At 51.4% G+C, this 24,980-nt stretch overlaps 1 protein-coding gene across 1 annotated transcript in view; it reads left to right on the top strand.

The window, feature by feature from the left end:
- Positions 1-24,980, top strand: part of LOC140735216 (ankyrin-repeat and fibronectin type III domain-containing 1-like) — a 422,525-nt gene that overhangs the window by 144,374 nt on the left and 253,171 nt on the right. Inside the window, 1 exon segment of the mRNA XM_073060001.1 lies at positions 14,589-14,708. The gene's annotated coding sequence lies outside the window, so the exon portion shown is untranslated.

Here is a 24,980-nt window from a genome sequence, read left to right as displayed (position 1 = left end):
GGGGAGTTGTGTTTCCTGGGAGCCCGAATGGGGTAACTCCCTTGGACAAGGGCAGTTGTGTTTTCTGGGATCTGGAATGGGGTAACTCCCTCAGACAAGGGGAGTTGTTGTGTTTTCTGGGATCTGGAATGGGGTAACTCCCTCGGACAAGAGGAGTTGTTGTGTTTCCCAGGAGCTGGAATGGGGTAACTCCCTCGGACAAGGGGAGTTGTTGTGTTTTCTGGGATCTGGAATGGGGTAATCACTCAGACAAGGGGAGTTATTCTGTTCCTTGTGCTGAATCCGAGCCAGCCGCAAGATTCCACAGTCGGTGGTCACTATACAGTTTAAACCTCTTCATCTCGTCCCAACGGATCAATTGATCTTCCCTCACAGGTGAGCAAACCTCCCCTCTCAGCCACATGCAGATAGCGATGTAACTGATGTTACCTGCAGGTTGGTGGTGAGAGGGCTGGTGGAGTGACCACAGTTTATACAAGTTTATTTGATCTCTCACACTTGGCCGAGGAACTGGCATCTCTGCTGGGAGTTGGACCAGGGGTGCCAGAGGAGAGGAGGAATTTGCTTCTCTGTGCATACAGGTTCCCTGCAGTGGGGCCAGTTTTCATTTGTCCCATCTTGTACTGGTTGGTGGTCTCCAACACACAAATTGGTTTCATTTTCTGAGACCAGGTCCTGATGTTTGATCATTACACACTTCAGTAAATTATAAGCAGTTGACAACAGAACTACAGGCATTTTCCTGCAAGTGCAGAAATCCTGCAACATTCCCAGGCTGGTGTTGCACGCCGGGATGAGACATTCCACCCCTGGGTAAAATATACTGTCTGTCTACTCTATCTGTGCCTCTCAGAATTATATAAAACCGCTATCAGATCTCCCCTCAGTGTTCGCTGCTCCAGAGAAAACAACCCAAGTTTGCCCAGCCACTAATCCTGGTGAACCTCTTCTGCAAAGACTCGACATCCTTCCCATAGTGTGATGACCACAACAGTACGCAATACTCCAGATGTAACCTAACTAGAGTTTTATAAAGCTGCAAAACTTCATGACTTTAGAAATAATTGCCTGAGTGTATTAGGCAAGCATACTAAATGCCTTCACTGATGAGGAAGCTGCAGGTGGGACTGGGTGGAGCTAATTTTGGCTGTACAAAGTGTGCAGCACAAGTAGCCCAGCTGATGTTTCTGAATGCTGCAGAAGAGGCCTGGAGGCCTGTCTGTCTGAGTGGGTGATAGTTGGAGGGTGGGAAAGGCACTGGTGTTGTTCTGCAGAACATTATGGTCATGCTAGGTTGGCGCCACAATGTGTGGTGACACTTGGGGGCTGCCCCAGCACAGCGTTGGGTGTGTTGGTTGTTAACACAAATGACATGTTTCACTGTAGGTTTCAATATACGCATGCTAAATAAATCTGAATGTGAATCTGCAGAACCGTGAGGGCAGGGTTGTGGAGGAGAGCTGGGGTTTACCATGACACCCATTACTTGACCGGCCTTTGGGAATGCTGCCAGGCACCAACAGGAGCAAAAAGGATGGTATGGAAGTTGGGACTGTTTGCTCATGATAATAACTCAAAAAGGTGATATCTATCATTAAGGACCCCTGTCACCCAGGACATGCTTTCTTCTCATTGCTATCATCATGGAAGAGGTACAGGAGACTGAAGACTCACACTCAACATTTCAGGAACAGCTTTTCCCCACTGCCATCAGATTACTGAATGGACAATGAACCCATGAATACCTCCTCACTATTTTGCACTACTTAAATATTTTTATAAATACTTACCTGTATTGTAATTTATAGTTTTTTTATTATTATGTTTGCGTGGAGTTCTGCATAGATATATTCCAATGAGACAGGGAACGGGTGGTAAGGTACAAGAACTGTGGTGTACAAAGGCTGTTGTAAATCTAGTCAAGAAGAAGAGTTTACGAAAGGTTCAAAAAACTAGGCAATGATAGAGATCTAGAAGATTATAAGGCTAGCAGGAAGGATCTTAAGAAAGAAATTAGGAGAGCCAAAAGGGGCCTTGGTGGACAGGATTAAGGAAAACCCCAAGGCATTCTACAAGTATGTGAAGAGCAAGAGGATAAGATGTGAGAGAATACGACCAATTAAGTGTGACAGTGGAAAAGTGTGTATGGAACTGGAAGAGTTTGTAGAGGTCTTAGTGAGTACTTTGCTTCAGTATTCACTACAGAAAAGGACCTTGGCGATTGTAGGGGTGACTTACAGTGGACTGAAAAGCTTGAGCATATTGATATTAAGAAAGAGGATGTGCTGGAGCTTTTAGAAAGCATCAAGTTGAATAAGTCACTGGGACTGGATGAGATGAACCCCAGGCTACTGTGGGAGGTGAGGGAGAAGATGGCTGAGCCTCTGGTGATGATCTTTGCATCTTCAATGGGGACAGGAGAGGTTCCAGAGGATTGGAGGGTTGCAGATGTTGTTCCCTTATTCAAGGAAGGGAGTAGAGGTAGCCAAGGAAATTATAGACCAGTGAATCTTACCTCAGTGGTTGGTAAGCTGATGGAGAAGATCCTGAGAGGCAGGATTTATGAACATGTGGAGAGGCATCATATGATTAGGAATAGTCAGCATGGCTTTGTCAAAGGCAGGTCGTGCCTTACGAGCTTGATTGAATTTTTTGAGGATGTGACTAAACACATTGATGAAGGAAGAGCAGTAGATGTAGTGTATATGGATTTCAGCAAGGCATTTGACAAGGTACCCCATACAAGGCTTATTGAGAAAGTAAGGAGGCATGGGATCCAAGGGGACATGGGTTTGTGGATCCAGAACTGGCTTGCCCACAGAAGGCAAAGAGTGGTTGTAGAGGGGTCATATTCTGCATGGAAGTCAGTGACCAGTGGTGTGCCTCAAGGATCTGTTCTGGGACCCCTACTCTTCATGATTTTTATAAATTACCTTGATGAAGAACTGGAGGGATGGGTTAGTAAATTTGCTGATGACTCAAAGGTTGGGAGTGTTGTGGATAGTGTGGAGGACAGTCAGAGGTTACAACGGGACATTGATAGGTTCCAAAACTGGGCTGAGAAGCGGCAGATTGGGGTTCAACCTAGATAAGTGTGAAGTGGTTCATTTTGGTAAGCCAAATATGATGGCATAATATAGTATTAATGGTAAGACTCTTGGCAGTGCGGAGGAACCAAGGGATCTTGGGGTCCAAGTCCATTGGACACTCAAAGTTGCTACGCAGGTTGACTGTATGGTTAAGAAAGCATACAGTGCATTGGTCTTCATCAATCATGGGATTGAGTTTTGGAGCCAAGAGGTGATGTTGCAGCTATATAGGACCCTGGTCAGACCCCACTGGGAGTACTGTGCTCAGTTCAGGTCACCTCACTATAGGAAGAATGTGGAAACCATAGAAAGGGTGCAGAGGAGGTTTACAAGGACATTGCCTGGATTGGGGAGCATGCCTAATGAGAATAGGCTGAGTGAACTCAGCCTTTTCTCCTTGGACCGATGGATGTTGAGAGGTGACCTGATAGAGGGGTATAAGATGATGAGAGGCATTGATCGTGTGGATAGTCAGAGGATTTTTCCCAGGGCTGAAATGGTTGCCACAAGAGGACACAGGTTTAACATGAGAGGGCATAGTTGTAATGTAAGGTGCTTGGAAGTAGGTACAGAGGAGATGTCAGGGGTAAGTTTTTTACACAGTGGTGAGTGCGTGGAATGGGCTGCTGGCGACAGTGGTGGAGGCGGATACGATAGGGTCTTTTAAGAGACTCCTGGACAGGTACATGGAGCTCAGTCAAAATAGAAGGCTATGGGTAAGCCTAGGTAATCTCTAAGGTAAGGATATGTTTGGCACAGCTTTGTGGGCTGAAGGGCCTGTACTGTGCTGTAGGTTTTCTATGATTTTATGTATTGCAATGTACTGCTGTCGCAAAACAAATTTCACAACCTACCTGCCGGTAATATTAAACCTGATTTGGATAATGGAATCGTTGCAAAGTCTGTGAATGAGCTGACTTCTCTGGGAGATCCAAAAACAGTTGGCTTTTCTCCTGTCCTGAAACTGTTACTGTAACTCCATGATCCAGTCCTGGTTAGGAGAATAATTCTTTCAGTTGTAACTGCTTTTCACTTGGTGTCTTCAGGAACATTTACTCAGTCACTGGTCTCTGCTCATTGTGTCGTGTTGTCTGTGTCTGGGTGTGTATGTGAGTGTGAGTGTCTGTGTGTGAACGTGATTGTGAGTGTTTCTGTGTGCGAGTGTGAGTATGAGCCAGACACAGAACAATACTGAGTCATTATGTAAAAGAGCAGAGGGACAATCCTTCAGTGGAGGAATTTAGGTCACGTGATAACTGCTTTTTTGACTAATCTCATCACCATGGGAGCAAGCTTTGAAAAGAAATAAAATATACAGCAAGTGTTGGTGATGTGGTGCAGGAATGTGTCTCCCAGCTCCGGAACAGGCATTCTCTCCCATTGGCTACCCCTGCTGTTACCCGGCCGGGAAGCGGCTGGTGTGAGCAGCCAGACGCTAAAGGAAATCCCAGACCTGTGGTGGAGAGGGAGGGGAGAGCTGGTTACAGGTGAGTGCATCTCATTGGGAATGGCATCTGGTGCGGAGAGAGACAGGCAGAGGGTCTGCCTGTACTGGCAAATGCTCACAGGTGTTGGTCTTGGCCCAGGAGTCTTGCTACAGTCCCCAGCACAAGGATCTGAGGTTCTTGATATCGGACTGTAGACAGGCAGAGATAAGAGTGGACAGCATTGGAGTGGGAGAGAGAGATGGAGTACATAACCAAGGAAGGGGATGCATAGTATGGAGTGGGAACTGCGTTCATTTAACAAATTGTGCTTTGAAATGGTGTCTCCTCAAAAAGTGAGTCTCAGATAACAATATCTGTTCCAGTTTGTGCATCGCAAGCACGGCCATGGTGATCAGAGCTTCCTGTGTGGGAGGAGTTAGGTCAGTGTCCCTACTCCAGCCCAGACAGTCGGTGGATGGAGTGTGTGATGCGGTGTTGGTATGGCCTGAAGTCTCCTGAGAGATGACCCATCTCTGCTGAGATCAGGACAGGACCAGACCGTGAAAACACTGCAGAAGCCCAGGCAACCCAGAGTCTTCCAATACAATGTAAGGTGCTCTCAGTGTGTGAGGGGAGCCTGTAACTGGCTGTGGGACAGTAGCAGCGAAATGGCCTCAGGGCTGGGCTGTGGGTGGGTATAGCCGGGATACTGGGGCAGTACAGAGGTGCATATGGCCCGAGGGCTGGGCAGTACCAGGGTGTGTATGGCTCGGGTATTGTGGCAGTACGGGGGTGTGTTCAGCCTGGGGGCTGTGGTGTAAATGGCCCAGGGGCAAGGGAGCCTACGGCTCGAGGGCTGTGGTGTGTATGGCCCAGGAACTGGGGAATGTACGGCCAGTGGGCTGGGTCAGTGCTGGGGGTGGGTGTACAGGCCAGGGGCTGTGGTGTGTATGGCCCAGGAACTGGGGAACGTACGGCCAGGGGGCTGGGTCAGTGCTGAGGTGTGTGTGGCCTGGAATCTGGAGTATGTATGGCTGGGAGACTGGATCAGGGACAGTGTCGGGAGCTGGGTCAGTGCAGGAGGTGTATGGGCCAGGGGCTAGGGTACATATGGCTGGGAGGCTGGGGCAGAGGCTGTGCCGGGGTGCATACAGTCCAGGGTCCGGGTCAGTGCCAGGGTTTATACGGCTGGGGTGTGTGTGACCGGGGGACTGGATCAGGGGCAGTGTGGGGAGCGCGTATGCACAGGAGGCCGGGGCCAGGGAGGGGCAGTGTTAGGGTGCATACAGCCCCAGGTCTGGCTCAGTGCCGGGGTGCATACGGCCCATGGACTGGGATGCGTACGGCTTGGGGTGGGGGGGGGGGTGTGGTCAGTGCAGGGGAATGTACATCCTGGAGACCAGGGTGCATATGGCCATAGGGCTGGGGTGGGGGCAGTGATGGGCTGCATATGGCCCACAGGCCCGGGGCTGGGGAGCTTATGGCCTGGGGTCCCGGGGGACGGTCAGAGCTTGGCCCGGGGTCTATGTCTGTGCCGGGGGGGGAGGGGTATGGCCAGGGGTCTAGGGGCCGAGTCAGTGTCGGGGTGAGTACGGCCCAGGGTTTGGGGTGCATATGGCCAGGGGCCCAGGGCCTGGTCAATATTGTGTGCGTATGGCCTAGGGTCTGGGGTGTGTTTGGTCAGGTGCAGTGCCAGGGCGCGTATGGCCCGGGTGCCTGGTCAGTGCTGGGGCGCGTACGGCCTGGGTGCCTGGTCAGTGCTGGGGCGCGTACAGCCCGGGTGCCTGGTCAGTGCTGGGGTGAGTATGGCCCGGGTGCCTGGTCAGTGCTGGGGCGCGTACGGCCCGGGTGCCTGGTCAGTGCTGGGGTGAGTATGGCCCGGGTGCCTGGTCAGTGCCGGGGTGAGTATGGCCCGGGTGCCTGGTCAGTGCTGGGGTGAGTATGGCCCGGGTGCCTGGTCAGTGCTGGGGCGCGTACGGCCCGGGTGCCTGGTCAGTGCTGGGGTGAGTATGGCCCGGGTGCCTGGTCAGTGCCGGGGTGAGTATGGCCCGGGTGCCTGGTCAGTGCCGGGGTGAGTATGGCCCGGGTGCCTGGTCAGTGCCGGGGTGAGTATGGCCCGGGTGCCTGGTCAGTGCTGGGGTGAGTATGGCCAGGAGTCTGAGCTGCACATGGTGGGGAGGCCGGGTCAGTGCCGGGAGGTATACATCCCAGGGGCTAGGGTGCATATGGCCGGAAGGCTGGGGCAGGGATGGTGATGGGGTGTGTATGGCCCAGGGGCTGGATTAGTGCTGATGCACATACATCCCAGTGTCTGGGGTGCATGTGGCCTGAGCGTTGGGTCATGGCTAGGGTGCGTTTGACCCGGAATCTGGGGAATGGATCAGGGTAGTGTAGGGGCACTTATGGCCCAGGAGCTGGGTCAGTGCAAGGATGTGTACGGGCCAGGGTCTTGGGCAGTGCCAGAGCATGTACGTCCGGGGTTTGGGGTGTGTAAGGCCGGGGGGTCGGCCCAGGGTGCATGCATAAGGCTCGGGCATGGGGCAGTGCCGGGTGGCGTATGGCCCAGGGTCCGGGTCAGTGCTGGGGTGCATACCACCTGAGGGCTGGGACCAGGGGACCAGGTCAGTGCTGGTGTGTATACAGCCGGGGGATGGAGTGCGTACAGCTGGGAGGCCGGTGCAGGGTCAGTGCCGGGATGCGTATGTCCCAGGGTCTGGTTCAGTGCTGGGGTGCATATGACCCGGGGACTGGGGTGTGTATGGCTGGAGGCCCAGGTCAGTGCTGGTGTGCATACGGCTGGGGATCTGAGCTGCGTATGGCGGGGGTGGGAGTATGTCCTGGGGGGCGAGGGTGCATATGGCCGTGGGGCCGGGGCAGGGGTGGTGACGGGCTGCGTATGGCCTGGGGGTGCATACGGCTGAATCTGGGCCAGTGCTGGTGCGTGTACATCCCAGTGACTGGGATGCATACAGCTCGGGTGTCGGGTCAGGGCTGGAGTGTGTACGACCCGGGGTTTGGGGTGCATACAGCCTGAGGCCTGGAGTGCGTGCAGCCGGGGACCGTGTCAGTGCCGGGATGCGTACTGTCAGGGTAATGGGAAGTATCCCGTTGTTGCGAGGGGCCCTTCTCACAGCCAGGGGACTGGAGTGAGCTGTGGACAATTCTTGTCTTGCACTGTTGCTTTCACTCCCTCGCTCCCTTGTTCCCTCACTCCCTCGTTATCTCACTCAGTTTTCTCTTGTGCTGTTCTGTTCTTCTATACTGTTTGAGGGAGATCCAGTCTGTCTCGTGGGCAGTGGTGGTCCTGGTGAATGTGACCACAGGTCTGGAATTTTCCAGCAGTCGAGGCAAAGCTCATTGTATATTTGCACAGTGGAGGGAAGTTCCAGTGTCTACCACATACCTGGCCCATGGTCAACCATCCATCATTCAAGTGGCTTTTTCCTGTCACTTTTCACACCGCCTTGCTACCTGATCTCTTGGTTTAGCAATGGAACTAAGTGGAGCATTCTACCTATACAGCAGGAAGGAAGTTGAGCCAACCACGGGCCTGTACCCCAACTCTCTGTGAGAGGAGAACTCACCACGGCCCTGTACCCCAACTCTCTGCCACGGCCCTGTACCCCAACACTCTGTGAGAGAAGAGCTCACCACGGGCCTGTACCCCAACTCTCTGTGAGAGAAGACCTCACCACGGGCCTGTACCCCAACTCTCTGTGAGAGAAGAGCTCACCACAGGCCTGTACCCCAACTCTCTGTGAGAGAAGAGCTCACCACGGGCCTGTACCCCAAATCTCTGTGAGAGAAGAGCTCACCGTGGGCCTGTACCCCAACTCTCTGTGAGAGAGTGAGCTCACCACAGGCCTGTACCCCAACTCTCTGTGAGAGAAGAGCTCACCGTGGGCCTGTACCCCAACTCTCTGTGCGAGAAGAGCTCACCACGGGCCTGTACCCCAACTCTCTGTGAGAGAGTGAGCTCACCACGGACCTGTACCCCAACCCTCTGTGAGAGAAGAGCTCACCACGGGCCTGTATCCCAACTCTCTGTGAGAGAAGAGCTCACCACGGGCCTGTACCCCAACTCTCTGTGCGAGAAGAGCTCACCACGGGCCTGTACCCCAACTCTCTGTTAGAGAAGAGCTCACCACGGGCCTGTACCCCAACTCTCTGTGAGAGAGTGAGCTCACCACGGGCCTGTACCCCAACTCTCTGTGAGAGAAGAGCTCACCACGGGCCTGTACCCCAACTCTCTGTGAGAGAGTGAGCTCACCACGGACCTGTACCCCAACCCTCTGTGAGAGAAGAGCTCACCGCGGGCCTGTACCCCAACTCTCTGTGAGAGAAGAGCTCACCACGGGCCTGTACCCCAACTCTCTGTGAGAGAGTGAGCTCACCACGGGCCTGTACCCCAACTCTCTGTGAGAGAAGAGCTCACCACGGGCCTGTACCCCAACTCACTGTGAGAGAGTGAGCTCACCGCGGGCCTGTACCCCAACTCTCTGTGAGAGAAGAGCTCACCACAGGCCTGTACCCCAACTCTCTGTGAGAGAAGAGCTCACCACGGGCCTGTACCCCAACTCACTGTGAGAGAGTGAGCTCACCACGGGCCTGTACCCCAACTCTCTGTGAGAGAGTGAGCTCACCACGGGCCTGTACCCCAACTCTCTGTGAGAGAAGAGCTCACCACGGGCCTGTACCCCAACTCACTGTGAGAGAGTGAGCTCACCGCGGGCCTGTACCCCAACTCTCTGTGAGAGAAGAGCTCACCACAGGCCTGTACCCCAACTCTCTGTGAGAGAAGAGCTCACCACGGGCCTGTACCCCAACTCTCTGTGAGAGGAGAGCTCACCACGGGCCTGTACCCCAACTCTCTGTGAGAGAAGAGCTCACCACGGGCCTGTACCCCAACTCTCTGTGAGAGGAGAGCTCACCACGGGCCTGTACCCCAACTCACTGTGAGAGAGTGAGCTCACCACGGGCCTGTACCCCAACTCTCTGTGTGAGAAGAGCTCACCACGGGCCTGTACCCCAACTCTCTGTGAGAGAAGAGCTCACCACGGGCCTGTACCCCAACTCTCTGTGAGAGGAGAGCTCACCACGGGCCTGTACCCCAACTCTCTGTGAGAGGAGAGCTCACCACGGGCCTGTACCCCAACTCTCTGTGTGAGAAGAGCTCACCACGGGCCTGTACCCCAACTCTCTGTGAGAGAGTGAGCTCACCACGGGCCTGTACCCCAACTCTCTGTGAGAGAGTGAGCTCACCACGGGCCTGTACCCCAACTCTCTGTGAGAAGAGAACTCACCACGGGCCTGTACCCCAACTCTCTGTGAGAGAGTGAGCTCACCATGGGCCTGTACCCCAACTCTCTGTGAGAGAAGAGCTCACCACGGGCCTGTACCCCAACTCTCTGTGAGAGAAGAGCTCACCACGGGCCTGTACGCCAACTCTCTGTGAGAGAAGAGCTCACCACGGGCCTGTACCCCAACTCTCTGTGAGAGAAGAGCTCACCACAGGCCTGTACCCCAACTCTCTGTGAGAGAAGAGCTCACCACGGGCCTGTACCCCAACTCTCTGTGAGAGAAGAGCTCACCATGGGCCTGTACCCCAACTCTCTGTGAGAGAAGAGCTCACCACGGGCCTGTACCCCAACTCTCTGTGAGAGAAGAGCTCACCACAGGCCTGTACCCCAACTCTCTGTGAGAGAAGAGCTCACCACGGGCCTGTACCCCAACTCTCTGTGAGAGAAGAGCTCACCACGGGCCTGTACCCCAACTCTCTGTGAGAGAAGAGCTCACCGTGGGCCTGTACCCCAACTCTCTGTGAGAGAAGAGCTCACCGTGGGCCTGTACCCCAACTCACTGTGAGAGAGTGAGCTCACCACGGGCCTGTACCCCAACTCTCTGTGAGAGAAGAGCTCACCGCGGGCCTGTACCCCAACTCTCTGTGAGAGAAGAGCTCACCACGGGCCTGTACCCCAACTCTCTGTGAGAGGAGAGCTCACCACGGGCCTGTACCCCAACTCACTGTGAGAGAAGACCTCACCACGGGCCTGTACCCCAACTCTCTGTGAGAGAAGAGCTCACCACGGGCCTGTACCCCAACTCTCTGTGAGAGAAGAGCTCACCACAGGCCTGTACCCCAACCCTCTGTGAGAGAAGAGCTCACCACGGGCCTGTACCCCAATTTACTGTGAGAGAAGAGCTCACCACGGGCCTGTACCCCAACTCTCTGTGAGAGAGTGAGCTCACCACGGGCCTGTACCCCAATTTACTGTGAGAGAAGAGCTCACCACGGGCCTGTACCCCAACTCTCTGTGAGAGAGTGAGCTCACCACGGGCCTGTACCCCAATTTACTGTGAGAGAAGAGCTCACCACGGGCCTTTACCCCAACTCTCTGTGAGAGAAGAGCTCACCACGGGCCTGTACCCCAACTCTCTGTGAGAGAAGAGCTCACCACGGGCCTGTACCCCAACTCTCTGTGAGAGAAGAGCTCACCACGGGCCTGTACCCCAACTCTCTGTGAGAGAAGAGCTCACCACGGGCCTGTACCCCAACTCTCTTTGAGAGAAGAGCTCACCACGGGCCTGTACCCCAACTCTCTGTGAGAGGAGAGCTCACCACGGGCCTGTACCCCAACTCTCTGTGAGAGGAGAGCTCACCACGGGCCTGTACCCCAACTCTCTGTGAGGAAAACCTTGTTATCTCTGAGACAGAGTGACTCAGTGTTGCACAAATCACAGCCAGCTGGCAAGAGAATGGATCTGTGAGGCCAAATATGTAAACTGCAAATACCGGAGAGCTGAAATGGTGGAGGTACTCCGCTGGTCAGGCAGCTTTCACAGAGAAAGGAATGCAGTTAATATTTTGTGTCTATTCCTTTCACTGAAGCAGCAAAGCCTTCCTGACTGGATGATTGCCTCCATATTTCTCCCCACAGATGTTACCTGACCTGCTGAGTGTTTCTGTTGTTGAGGGTTAGTCACACCACCTAAAGCTGAGGAGCTGACAAGAATCACAGAATGTTTACAATGAGAAGGAAGCCATTCGATCCATCAGGTCTGTTCTGGCCCTGTACAAGATCGATCTAACAGTCCAACTCCCGACCCTCTTCTCCAGATCCAGTCATGGAGTCGTGGAAATGTATAGCGTAGAGACAGGCCTTTCTGCCCACATTCTTCCTGCTAGCTGAGATGCCTATCTACACTGATTCTATTTGCTTGCATTCGGTTGTATCTCTCCTGTACAAGCACCTTTCAAATATTGTAGTCTCCACTACCTCCTTTGGCAGCTTGTTTGAGATATCCACCACCCTCTGAACAAACCTACACCCTGTCCCCTTTGTATCTCTCCTCCCTCACCTTAAACCTGTGTCTAGTTCCACATTACACTGCTCTGGGGAAAAGTCTCTATCTATGGTATCTATGCCTCATAGTTTATAAAACTCTTTCACTTAAACTTCAAAGTAAATTTATTATCGAAGTAGCTATATGTCATTATACACTAACCTGAGATTCATATTCTTGCGGGCATTTACAGAAATACAACAATTTTCCAAACTATACATAAACAAACAGAGACTGATGGACAACCAATATGCAAAAGCAGATAAATTGTGTAAATATAAATAATCCTGAAAACTTGAGTTGTAAAACCATTGAAAGTGAGTCTATAGGTTGTAGAATCAGATCAGAGTTGAGGGGATTGAAGTTCTCCACACTGGTTCAGGAGCCTGATGGTTGAGGGGTAATAACTGTTCCTGAGCCTGGTGGTGTGGGACCTAAGGCTTTTGTGCCTCTTGTCTGATGGTAGTAGTAAAAAGAGAGCATAGCCTGGATGGTGGGGGTCTTTAATAATGGATGCTGCTTTCTTATGGCTGTGCTCCATGTAGATGTGCACAATGGTGGGGAAGTCATTGTGATAGACACTTTCTGTAGGCTTTTCCATTCCTGGATACTGTGTTTCCATACCAGGCCATGATGCAACCAGTCAGGTTACTCTCCACTGTGCATCTATAGAAATCTGTCCAAGTTTTTGGTGACATGTTGAACCTACACAAATTTGTAAGACAGTGGAGATGCTATCAAGCCACCTTTGTGATGGCATTTATGTGCTGGTCCCTGAACAAATCCTCCTATATGTTAATACCAAGGAATTTAAAGCTATAGATTCTCTCAACCTCTGATCGCAATGAGTATAGGCTCATGGACCTCTGGTTTCCTCCTCCGGAAGTCAATAATCATCTCCTTGGTCTTGCTGACATTGAGTGAGAGGTTGTTGTTGTGGCACCTCTCAGCCAGATTTTCAGTCTCCCTCCTATATGCCAATTTGTCATCATCTTTGATTTAGTTGACTGTGGTGTCATTGGCAAACTTAAACACAGCACTGGAGCTGAACTTAATTACCCAGTCATCAGTGTAAAGTGAGTAGATCAGGGGTCTAAGCACACAGCCTTGTGGTGCACGTGTGCTGATGGAGATTCTGAAGGAGATGTTTCTACCAATCCAAACAGACTAGGTTTGCCCTCACTGGGGTACTAACTGGGTCAGCCCTCAGCCTCCTACATTGCAGTGAGAACAAACAGCCTATCCAATCTCTCCTTATAACCGCAGCTCCCTGTTCCATTCAAAACCCTCTCTAGACTACATTACCCACAAGTCTCATAGTTTGGTGACTGGTACTGTCCACTGTGCTCCATATGTGGCCTAACCAAAATCTTGTCCAGCTGACATTAGCATTACCCTGTTAGTCCCAGATGCCTGTGTTTGCCCTCGCCCTTTCCATGTATCTATCCAAACACCTCTTAAATGTTGCAATTGTACCTGCCTCAACCAGTTCCTCTGGAAGCTCGTTCCAGGTACTCACTGGCCTTGGTGTAAAGAAGTTACCTCTCAAACCTCTTTTCAATCTCTCCCTTCTGCTTTTGGACTCCCCTACCCTAGGGAAAAGACTATGGCTATCCGGCACGCCAATAGCCCCTATGATTTCATATACTTCAGTGAGGTCATCCTTCATTTCCCTCTGCTCCAGGCAGTTTCTTTGGCAACACTGAGGGCTTATGGTGACCTTCCAGGAGCACTTCCTGCCAGGTCGAAGGGGAGTTGTGTGCAGGAACGTGAGTCTCTGGGTATCCTCAGTCAGCCCACCTGGCTGTGGGTGGGAGATGTTGGGTTTGGAGTTTGATGTTGTGATGACCAGGCCAGCCTGAGATGGTCCTGAGGTGAGAGGAACCATGTCCTTGTTTCCAGGGCTGGGCCATCCTGGTCCTCACAGGAGGGTTTGTCAGACAGGATGCCCACAGAATATGGTCTGAGTCTGCCTTCAGAAGGATAGTGAAGTTTGTGAGGGTGTAACATAGCCTGTTCTGAACTGGATTGAGGTATTGGTATAAGCACGAATTTCTCCAAGAGATACTGAACCAAACTGTTTAACCTTCAACAGCTGTGGTTTTGGAGAGCCTCAATGTGTTGAAAGATCTTCTGCTCATCCACTGAAGGGTGTGGGAAGTCCCTGTGATTTCCAGTTCTGTGATGAGCTGGGTCCCCAGCCCCTCATCCCTCCTCTACTCTGGCAGGCATAGAATATAGAACAGGAGCTCCAGGAATATAATTTAGGCTTTTTGGCTCACAATATTGTACCAACCTTTTAACCTACTCTAAAACCAATCTAATCTGTTTCTCCTACATAGCCCTCCATTTTTCTTCCATCCGTTTGCCAATCTAAACACCTCTTAAAAGTCCCTAATGTATCTGGCTCTACCACCACCCCTGGCAGCACATTCCACAACTCTCTGTAGAAAACCTACCTCTGACATCCCCCCCCCCCCCCCCCCACCCTCCACCCCATACGATTACCTTAAAATTTTGTCTATTTCCACCCTGGGAAGAAGTTACTGACTGTCCACTCGAGCTATGCCTCTTATCATCCTACTCACCTCTATCAAGTTACCTCTCATCCTTCTTCACTCCAAAGAGAAAAGCCCTAGATTGCTGAACCTATCTTCAGAAGATATGCTCTCTAATTACCAGGCATTGAAGTGGCTGAGTTAACCGGTGACTTCTACTCCCTCGTCAGGCTGGAGAGCAGTAAGGTGAGACTGGCCGTGTGGCTTAGGCACAAGGACAGGGTTGTCGCAGTGAGTGAAGAATCCCCGCCCTGGTTCCATCCCCGCCAACGCTCACTCAGCTTGGATTGGTAAGTGTGATCCCACAGGGACTGCTGTAGTTATGTCTAATTAACCTCTCTCCAGCTCTACCGAGAGACCTCCTGCTGTTCTGATTCTCTCCTTCCTGCACATCCTGACTCTCCCCTGAAACCTGCTTTTCTACCTCAGCCTCAGACACCTTAATCCCACCCTTCCCACTGTTCGTATCAATCATTTGCTGGACATTCACTAACGCCAATGATTGACTTCCAGCTGCTAGGCTGAGGGGGGAGCAGTTGTTGGGATGGGACTGCAATTAGGGCTTGGTGCTTGTGGCTGCTGGCTGGCCCTTGTAGGGGTGAAGTGGTGAATTCAGGGGCATCAGGTAACTGGGCAGGGATGTCTGTTTGCACAACAGAGAGAAAGCAGCCTGTGGTGTTCAGTGTAATAACCACAGTTATTAATGGTAAATGATCCATGCCTTTTAAACTGGTAAGAAAGATCTGAAATCTTATAACACCTTCCACATTTCTGCTATGTCTTTCTCAGTTGATGAAATATTCCCTGACGTAAGTCAATGTTGATTGTGGGAACATTGGTAGATCCCCCCCCCCCCCCACCCATCAATGTCAATGCCAATGTGTTTTAGGAGTTTGGGGTGAGCTATACGACGGGATAATTGTTGCCAGCCTGGTATGGCTTTTTGCTTCTCTTCCTCAGTACCAGAAGCCTCGGGCCCTGCTGCCTCAATTTGGCTTCGACATGCCACATCACAGCTGTCCTGCACCTTCAAGGATTCAGCTCACACCACAGAAATGCCAGGTCATACAGGCGGTTCAAAAGCTCAACTTTATTTGCCATATAAGATGATAAAACATAGGAGCAAAATTAGGCCCATCAAGTCTGCTCTGTCATTCCATTATGACTAATTAATTAACCTCTCACTCCCACTCTTCTACCCTCTACCCACGCTCCCCAACACCCCCGCTAAACTCCAATTTCAAAATACTATATCTAAATGTTTTAGGAATTTGCTGTGGTGTGTTGGCACAACATGCACCAAAAAGCAACATTCAACAATTATAAAGTTAGAAGTACAGATATGGAATAAAGTATGCATCTGTACGTAAATATCAGTATACACTTGTAAACAAAGTTATAAACATTTCAAGAGTAGAGAGGTGGTGATGAACGCAGGCAGAGATGCTTTATCTAAACATATACATTTCTAACAAGATAGTTGAATCCATAGTCCGAGAAGAAGGAATGAATGTGTCATTGTAGAGATGCAACTGCAAAGGTGAGTTTTAATTACTCCAGGATGCTGAATGTCTAGAAGAAGCAGAGTGGAAAATGAGATAGGTAAGTGGAGAAAGGCTTCAAATCAGAAGAAGAAGTGGAGTCAGGTTCAGGGGAGAGTTGGTGGGATTGTCAGTGATGGATGTGCAGGGGTTGCTATAGGTTGGAGAGTTAGAGTGGATATAAGAGAGGTCATACGGTGATTGCAGGGACGTGACTTCATGTACAGGCTGGGCAAATGTGATCTGTAGTAACTGTGAGAAGGGGAGATTTATTGACTGTATGACAGGTGATTTCCTGGGACAGTGAGTTGAGGAACTAGTAAGGGAGCAGAGTAGTTTAGATCTGGTATTGTGTCATTAAGACTACTTGGTGAGCAGGGCCTTTGGATAAATCACATACAAACAAGAGATTCTGCAAATGCTGCAAATCCAGAGTAACACACACAAACTGTTGGAGGAGCTCCAGGAAGTGGAGAGGAATAAAAAATTGACTTTTCAGGTCAAGACCTTTCATCTGGACTGGAAAAGAAGAGGGAAGAAACCAGAATAAGGAAGTAGAGGGAGGGGAAGCTAGAAGGTGATAAGTGAGACAGGTGAGGGGAGTGGGTGAGTGAGAGAGGATGAAGTAAGACCATAAGACATAGAAATAGAAACATAAAAACATAGAAAACCTACAGCACAATACAGGCCCTTCAGCCCACAAAGTTGTGCCGAACATGTCCCTACCTTAGAAATTACTAGGCTTACCCATAGCTCTCTATTTTTCTAAGCTCCATGTACCTATCTGAAAGTCTCTTAAAAGACCATATCGTATCCACCTCCACCACCGTTGCCGGCAGCCCATTCCATGCACTCACAACTCTCTGCATAAAAAACTTAACCCTGACATCTCCTCTGTACCTACTCCCCAGCACCTTAAACCTGTGCCCTCTTGTGGCAGCCATTTCAACCCTGGGAAAAAGCCTCTGACTATCCACACGATCAACGCCTATATACTCAGACCCCAAGATCCCTCTGATCCTCCACACTGCCAAGAGCCTTACCATTAATACTATATTCTGCCATCATATTTGACCTACAAAAATGAACCACTTCACACTTATCTGGGTTGAACTCCATCTGCCTCTTCTCAGCCCAGTTTTGCATCCTATCAAAGTCCTGCTGTAACCTCTGGCAGCCCTCCACACTATCCACAACACCTCCAACCTTTGTGTCATCAGCAAACTTACTAACCCATCCCTCCACTTCCTCATCCAGGTAACTGATAAAAATCACAAAGAGTAAGAGTCCCAGAACAGATCCCTGAAGCACACCACTGGTCACCAACCTCCATGCAGAATATGACCCATCTACAACCACTCTTTGCCTTCTGTGGGCAAGCCAGTTCTGGATCCACAAAACAATACCTCCTTGGATCCCATGCCTCCTTACTTTATCAATAAGCATTTCATGGGGTACCTTATCAAATGCCTTGCTGAAATCCATATACACTACATCTACTGCTCTTCCTTCATCAATGTGTTTAGTCACATCCTCAAAAAATTCAATCAGGCTCGTAAGGCATGACCTGCCCTTAACAAAGCCATGCTGACTGTTCCTGATCATAATATACCTCTCCAAATGTTCATAAGTCCTTCCTCTCAGGATCTTCTCTGTCAACTTACCAACTACTGAAGTAAGACTCACTGGTCTATAATTTACTGGGCTTTCTCTACTCCATTTCTTGAATAAAGGAACAACATCTGCAACCCTCCAATCCTCCGGAACCTCTCCCGTCCCTATTGATGATTCAAAGATCATCGCCAGAGGCTCAGCAATCTCCTCCCTCACCTCCCACGGTAGCCTGGGGTACATTTCATCCGATCCCAGCGACTTATCCAACCTGATGCTTTCCAAAAGCTCCAGCACATCCTCTTTCTTAATATCTACATGCTCAAGCTTTTCAGTCTGCTGCGTCAGACTATAATCACCAAAAATCCTTTTCCATAGTGAATACTGAAGTAAAGTATTCATTAAGTACCTCTGCTATTTCCTCCAGTTCCATCCACACTTTCCCACTGTCACATTTGATAGGTCCTATTCTTTCACAACTTATCCTCTTGCTCTTCACATACTTGTAGAATGCCTTGGGGTTTTCCTTAATTCTGCCGGCCAAGGCCTTCTCATGACCCCTTCCAGCTCTCCTAATTTCCTTTTTAAGCTCCTTCCTGTTAGCCTTATAATCTTCTAAATATCTAACATTACCTAGGTCTCTGAATTTTTTGTAAGCTTTTCTTTTCTTCTTGACTAGATTTATTACAGCCTTTGTACACCATGGTTCCTGTACCCTACCATAACTTCCCTGTCTCACTGGAATGTACCTATACAGAACTCGACAAAATATTTCCTGAATATTTGCCACATTTCTTCCATACCTTTCCCTGAGAACATCTGTTCCCAATTTAAGCTTCCAATTACCTGCCTGATAGCCTCATAATTTCCCTTACTCCAGTTAAACGCTTTCCTAACTTGTCTGTTCCTGTCTCTCTCCAATGCTATTGTAAAGGAGGTAGAATAAAGATCACTATCTCCAAGATGCTCTCCTACTGAGAGAGTTGACACCTGACCAGGTTCATTTCCCAATACCAAAGCAAGTACAGTCTCTCCTCTTGTAGGCTTATCTATATATTGTGTCAAGAAACCTTCCTGAACACACTTAACAAACTCCACCCCATCTAAACCCCTGCTGTAGGGAGATGCCAATCGATACTTGGGAAATTAAAATCTCCCATCATGATAACTCTGTTATTATTACACCTTACCAGGATCTGTTCCCCTATCTGCTTCTTGATATCCCTGTTACTATTGGGGGGCATATAAAAAACACCCAATAAAGTTATTGACCCCTTCCTGTTCCTAACCTCCACACACAGAGACTCCGTAGACAATCTCTCCGTGATGTCCACCTTTTCTGCAACTGTGACACCATCTCTGATCAACAGTGCCACACACCCATCTCTTTTGCCTTCCTCCCTGTCCTTTCTGAAACATCTAAAACCCGGAACTTGAAGTAACCAATCCTGTCCCTGAGCCATCCAAGTCTCTGCAATGGCCACCACACCATAACTCCACTCTCTAAGCTCATCCACTTTGTTCACAATACTCCTTGCGTTAAAATAGACACATCTCAAACCATCAGTCTGAGTGCGTCCCTTCTCTATCACCTGCCTATCCTCCCTTACACACTGTCTCCAAGCTTTCTCTATTTGTGAGCCAACCACCTCTTCCCCAGTCTCTTCAGTTTGGTTCCCAGACCCCAACAATTCTAGTTTAAACTCCCCCACCGTAACCTTAGCAAACCTCCCTGCCAGTATATTTGTCCCCCTGGGATTCAAGCGCAACCGGTCCTTTTTGTACAGGTCACACCTGCCCCAATATAGGTCCCAATAATCCAGAAATCTGAATCCCTGCCCCCTACAGAATTAGGCCATCTGGCCCATCGAGTCTGCTCTGCCATTCAATCACAACTGATCCTTTTTTCTATCTCCTCGTCAACCCCAATTCCCATTCTTCTCCCCATAACTAATGATGCCATGTCCAATCAAGAACCTATTAATCTCTGCTTTAAATACACCCATCGACTTGGCCTCCATAGCTGACAGTCAGCCATCGGAACATCTCCGTCAGGTCCCGACAGCACCATGAACGTCTCCGTCAGGTTCCAACAGCCTCCCAAACGTCTCCGTCAGGTCCCGGCAGCCTCCCAAACGTCTCCGTCAGGTCCCGACAGCCTCCCGAACATCTCCGTCAGGTCCCATCAACATCCCGAACGTCTCCATCAGGTCTCATCAACATTCCGAACATCTCCGTCAGGTCCAATCAACATCCCGAACGTCTCCGTCAGGTCCCATCAACATCCCAAACGTCTCCGTCAGGTCCTGACAGCATCCCGAACATCTCCGTCAGGTCCCGTCAACATCCCGAACGTCTCCGTCAGGTCCCGTCAACATCCCGAACGTCTCCGTTAGGTCTCATCAACATCCCGAACGTCTCCGTCAGGTCCCATCAACATCCCGAACGTCTCCGTCAGGTCCTGACAGCATCCCAAACGTCTCCGTCAGGTCCCATCAACATCCCGAACGTCTCCGTCAGGTCCCGTCAACATCCCGAACGTCTCCGTCAGGTCTCATCAACATCCCGAACATCTCCGTCAGGTCCCGTCAGCATCCCGAACGTCTCCGTCAGGTCCTGACAGCCTCCCAAACGTCTCCGTCAGATCCCGGCAGCCTCCCAAACGTCTCCGTCAGGACCCGGCAGCCTCCCAAACGTCTCCGTCAGGTCCCGGCAGCCTCCCAAACGTCTCCGTCAGGACCCGGCAGCCTCCCAAACGTCTCCGTCAGGTCCCGGCAGCCTCCCAAACGTCTCCGTCAGGTCCCGACAGCCTCCCAAACATCTCCGTCAGGTCCCGACAGCCTCCCAAATGTCTCCATCTGGTCGTGTCAGCCACCGGAACATCTCCGTCAGGTCCCGACAGCACCATGAACGTCTCCGTCAGGTCCCGACAGCATTCCAAACGTTTCTGTCAGGTCCCGGCAGCCACCCAAACGTCTCCGTCAGGTCCCGACAGCATCCCGAACGTCTCCGTCAGGTCCAATCAACATCCCGAACGTCTCCGTCAGGTCCCGTCAACATCCCGAACGTCTCCGTCAGGTCCCGTCAGCATCCCGAACGTCTCCGTCAGATCCCGACAGCATCCCGAACGTCTCCGTCAGGTCCCATCAACATCCCGAACGTCTCCGTCTGGTCCCGACAGCATCCCGAACGTCTCTGTCAGGTCCCATCAACATCCCCAACGTCTCCGTCAGGTCCAGACAGCATCCCGAACGTCTCCGTCAGGTCCCGACAGCAATACTTCATAAAAGTCCCTTCTTGCTTTGATATGTCCCTCCCTTTCCAGTCCTGAGCAAGGGTCTGAAATTTTGTCTGTTTATTCTTTTCGAAGGATGCTGCCTGAACTGCGGAGTACCTCTTGCATTTTGTCTGGGTCAGCCTATTTCCACGGTAGTCAAACCTGTGTCTGTGTTGTCAGTCTGATTCAGTGTGAGGGTGGGTCTCGGTCAGTGTGAGTGTGGGTCCCGGTCAGTGTGAGTGTGGGTCTCGGTCAGTGTGAGTGTGGGTCCCGGTCAGTGTGAGTGTGGGTCTCGGTCAGTGTGAGTGTGGGTCCCGGTCAGTGTGAGTGTGGGTCTCGGTCAGTGTGAGTGTGTGTCCCGGTCAGTGTGAGTGTGTGTCCCGGTCAGTGTGAGTGTGGGTCTCGGTCAGTGTGAGTGTGGGTCCCGGTCAGTGTGAGTGTGTGGGTCCTGGTCAGTGTGAGTGTGGGTCTCGGTCAGTGTGAGTGTGTGTCCCGGTCAGTGTGAGTGTGGGTCTCGGTCAGTGTGAGTGTGGGTCTCGGTCAGTGTGAGTGTGTGTCCCGGTCAGTGTGAGTGTGGGTCCCGGTCAGTGTGAGTGTGGGTCCCCGTCAGTGTGAGTGTGGGTCCCGGTCAGTGTGAGTGTGGGTCTCGGTCAGTGTGAGTGTGGGTCCCGGTCAGTGTGAGTGTAGGTCCCGGTCAGTGTGAGTGTGGGTCCCGGTCAGTGTGAGTGACGGTCCCGGTCAGTGTGAGTGTGGGTCCCGGTCAGTGTGAGTGACGGTCCCGGTCAGTGTGAGTGACGGTCCCGGTCAGTGTGAGTGTGGGTCTCGGTCAGTGTGAGTGTGTGTCCCGGTCAGTGTGAGTGTGTGTCCCGGTCAGTGTGAGTGTGTGGGTCCCGGTCAGTGTGAGTGTGGGTCACGGTCAGTGTGAGTGACGGTCACGGTCAGTGTGAGTGTGGGTCCCGGTCAGTGTGAGGGTGGGTCTCGGTCAGTGTGAGTGTGGGTCTCGGTCAGTGTGAGTGTGTGTCCCGGTCAGTGTGAGTGTGGGTCTCGGTCAGTGTGAGTGTGGGTCCCGGTCAGTGTGAGTGACGGTCCCGGTCAGTGTGAGTGTGGTGGGTCCCGGTCAGTGTGAGTGACGGTCCCGGTCAGTGTGAGTGTGTGTCCCGGTCAGTGTGAGTGTGGGTCTCGGTCAGTGTGAGTGTGGATCCCGGTCAGTGTGAGTGTGGGTCTCGGTCAGTGTGAGTGACGGTCCCGGTCAGTGTGAGTGTGTGTCCCGGTCAGTGTGAGTGTGGGTCTCGGTCAGTGTGAGTGTGTGTCCCGGTCAGTGTGAGTGACGGTCCCGGTCAGTGTGAGTGTGGGTCCCGGTCAGTGTGAGTGTGGGTCCCGGTCAGTGTGAGTGTGGTTCTTGTTCAGTGTGAGTGTGGATCCCGGTCAGTGTGAGTGACGGTCCCGGTCAGTGTTAGTGTGGGTCTCGGTCAGTGTGAGTGTGGGTCCCGGTCAGTGTGAGTGTGGGTCTCGGTCAGTGTGAGTGTGGGTCCCGGTCAGTGTGAGTGTGGGTCCCGGTCAGCGTGAGTGTGGGTCTCGGTCAGTGTGAGTGACGGTCCCGGTCAGTGTGAGTGTGGGTCTCGGTCAGTGTGAGTGTGTGTCCCGGTCAGTGTGAGTGTGGGTCCCGGTCAGTGTGAGTGTGGGTCTCGGTCAGTGTGAGTGTGTGTCCCGGTCAGTGTGAGTGTGGGTCTCGGTCAGTGTGAGTGTGGGTCCCGGTCAGTGTGAGTGTGGGTCTCGGTCAGTGTGAGTGACGGTCCCGGTCAGTGTGAGTGTGGGTCTCGGTCAGTGTGAGTGTGTGTCCCGGTCAGTGTGAGTGTGTGTCCCGGTCAGTGTGAGTGTGGGTCCCGGTCAGTGTGAGTGTGGGTCCCGGTCAGTGTGAGTGACTGTCCCGGTCAGTGTGAGTGTGGGTCTCGGTCAGTGTGAGTGTGGGTCTCGGTCAGTGTGAGTGTGTGTCCCGGTCAGTGTGAGTGTGGGTCTCGGTCAGTGTGAGTGTGGTTCTTGTTCAGTGTGAGTGACGGTCCCGGTCAGTGTGAGTGTGTGTCCCGGTCAGTGTGAGTGTGGGTCTCGGTCAGCGTGAGTGTGGGTCTCGGTCAGTGTGAGTGACGGTCCCGGTCAGTGTGAGTGTGGGTCCCGGTCAGTGTGAGTGTGGGTCCCGGTCAGTGTGAGTGACGGTCACGGTCAGTGTGAGTGTGGGTCCCGGTCAGTGTGAGTGTGGGTCCCGGTCAGTGTGAGTGTGGGTCTCGGTCAGTGTGAGTGACGGTCCCGGTCAGTGTGAGTGTGGGTCCCGGTCAGTGTGAGTGACGGTCCCGGTCAGTGTGAATGTGTGTCCCGGTCAGTGCGAGTGTGTGTCTCGGTCAGTGTGAGTGTGTGTCTCGGTCAGTGTGAGTGTGGGTCCCGGTCAGTGTGAGCAGAGTGTTTGGTCAGTGATATTGTGGGAACTTTTGGTGGGTGTAGTCTCAGTGATGATGTTTCTTTCAAAGCCCCTGCAACACCAGTGTTGAAAAGTTAACCCTGTGGTTTCTTTCCTTCATCTCAAAAGTCAGATTGGCAAAAATGTCTGCTGTTGAGGGTGATGCTACAACAAAAGGGCTGTTTATAGAATGCTTCCAAAGTGTATGGGAACGGACCATAAACTGGTTAACAGCAGGCTTAGTCAAGTTTATTGAGGGATCTTTAAATTCCTGAGCATTGTTGCTGACCTGAATGGCTACCTGTTGTGAATATTCTCTCTCAGAGTTATTGTCCCATTGTCCCCTGCTTACACCGCATTCAGCATTACTGAATGTTCCACTGGAAAGTGGTGGGTTCCGGCTTTTGGTTGTATTGGGATTGTGATGGTAACTGTATTTCTGGGTCTCTGGGGTGTGCTGCTCCCCACTTTTCCCCTCTGTCACTGTGCAGTGTTTACCGGTGTGTGCACCCAGCTGTCGTCCAATGGGACTGCACCTCCAGCAACGAGACGCTGCAGAGAAGAGACCGTATTCTGTACCCCACAGAAGCACCAACTGCTTTACCACCTGTGTCTTCAGTGCCAGCGGGTTGTCAGTGCGAGCAGACGTTTCACAAGCTTTGTTGATGCTATTTATGCAGCTAATTATCTGATGGACGTACCATAGTTGCTATAGCAACATCCTCAAATACTTCCTCCTTCCAGCCTGTCACACAGAGATGTCACTTCCCTCCCACACTGACATCACTGTTGTGCATTTGGCTCTGTCTGTAAAACAAAGCATTTTTTGTGAGGTTTATGTTAGTGTGGACTATGTCAAAGTGTGAGGGATTGAAACTCAGTCTAGTGGAGGGCTGTTTGTAGGGGACGTTCAGCATGGTGCTGCTGTGTGACTGCTAACTGCCTGATTAAAGACCTGCCACAAACATGAGAAAATTTGTAGGTGCTGGAAGCCCAAAGCAACACACACAAAATGCTGGAGGAACTCAGCAGGCCAGGCAGCATCTATGGAAAGGGGTAAACAGTTGACATTTTGGGCCGAGACCCCCTTCAGTACAGCTGACTCATGCTTGTTGCTATTTGCCATTTGATTCCACTTTGTTTCAGATTTCCAGCTTCTGCGGCTTTTTTTGGTAAATGCCCCACTTTATTGTCTGTTGCTGTCTGATCCTTTGTGTCTCCAGTTGTCCAAAGTTCTCGGTCCACCTTGAATATGTTTCCATAGGCAGATGTGGAGGCCAAGTCAAACTGGGTACATTCAGACTGGAGGCTGATAGGTTCTTGATTGGTCATGGCATCAAAGTTTACAGGGAGAAGGCAGGAGAATGGGGTTGAGAGGAACAATAAATCAACCATGATGGAATGGTGGAGCAGACTCGATGGGCTGAATGGCCTAATTCTGCTCCTCATGTCTTATGGTCTCCATAGCTCTCTGAGAATTCCTGAGATTCACCACTGGAAGAAGAAATTGCTCCTGACGAAGCAATTGAGTTGAATCCTGGCGAAGGGTCTCGGCCCGAAACGTTGACAGCGCTTCTCCCTATAGATGCTGCCTGGCCTGCTGTGTTCCACCAGCATTTTGTGTGTGTTGTTGTTTGAATTTCCAGCATCTGCAGACTTGCTCATGATTGCTCCTGATCTCAGT

The sequence above is a fragment of the Hemitrygon akajei genome, chromosome 11 (genome assembly GCF_048418815.1).
Source record: "Hemitrygon akajei chromosome 11, sHemAka1.3, whole genome shotgun sequence".
Lineage (NCBI taxonomy): Eukaryota > Metazoa > Chordata > Chondrichthyes > Myliobatiformes > Dasyatidae > Hemitrygon > Hemitrygon akajei.
This window is presented reverse-complemented; position numbering and strand designations above follow the sequence as displayed.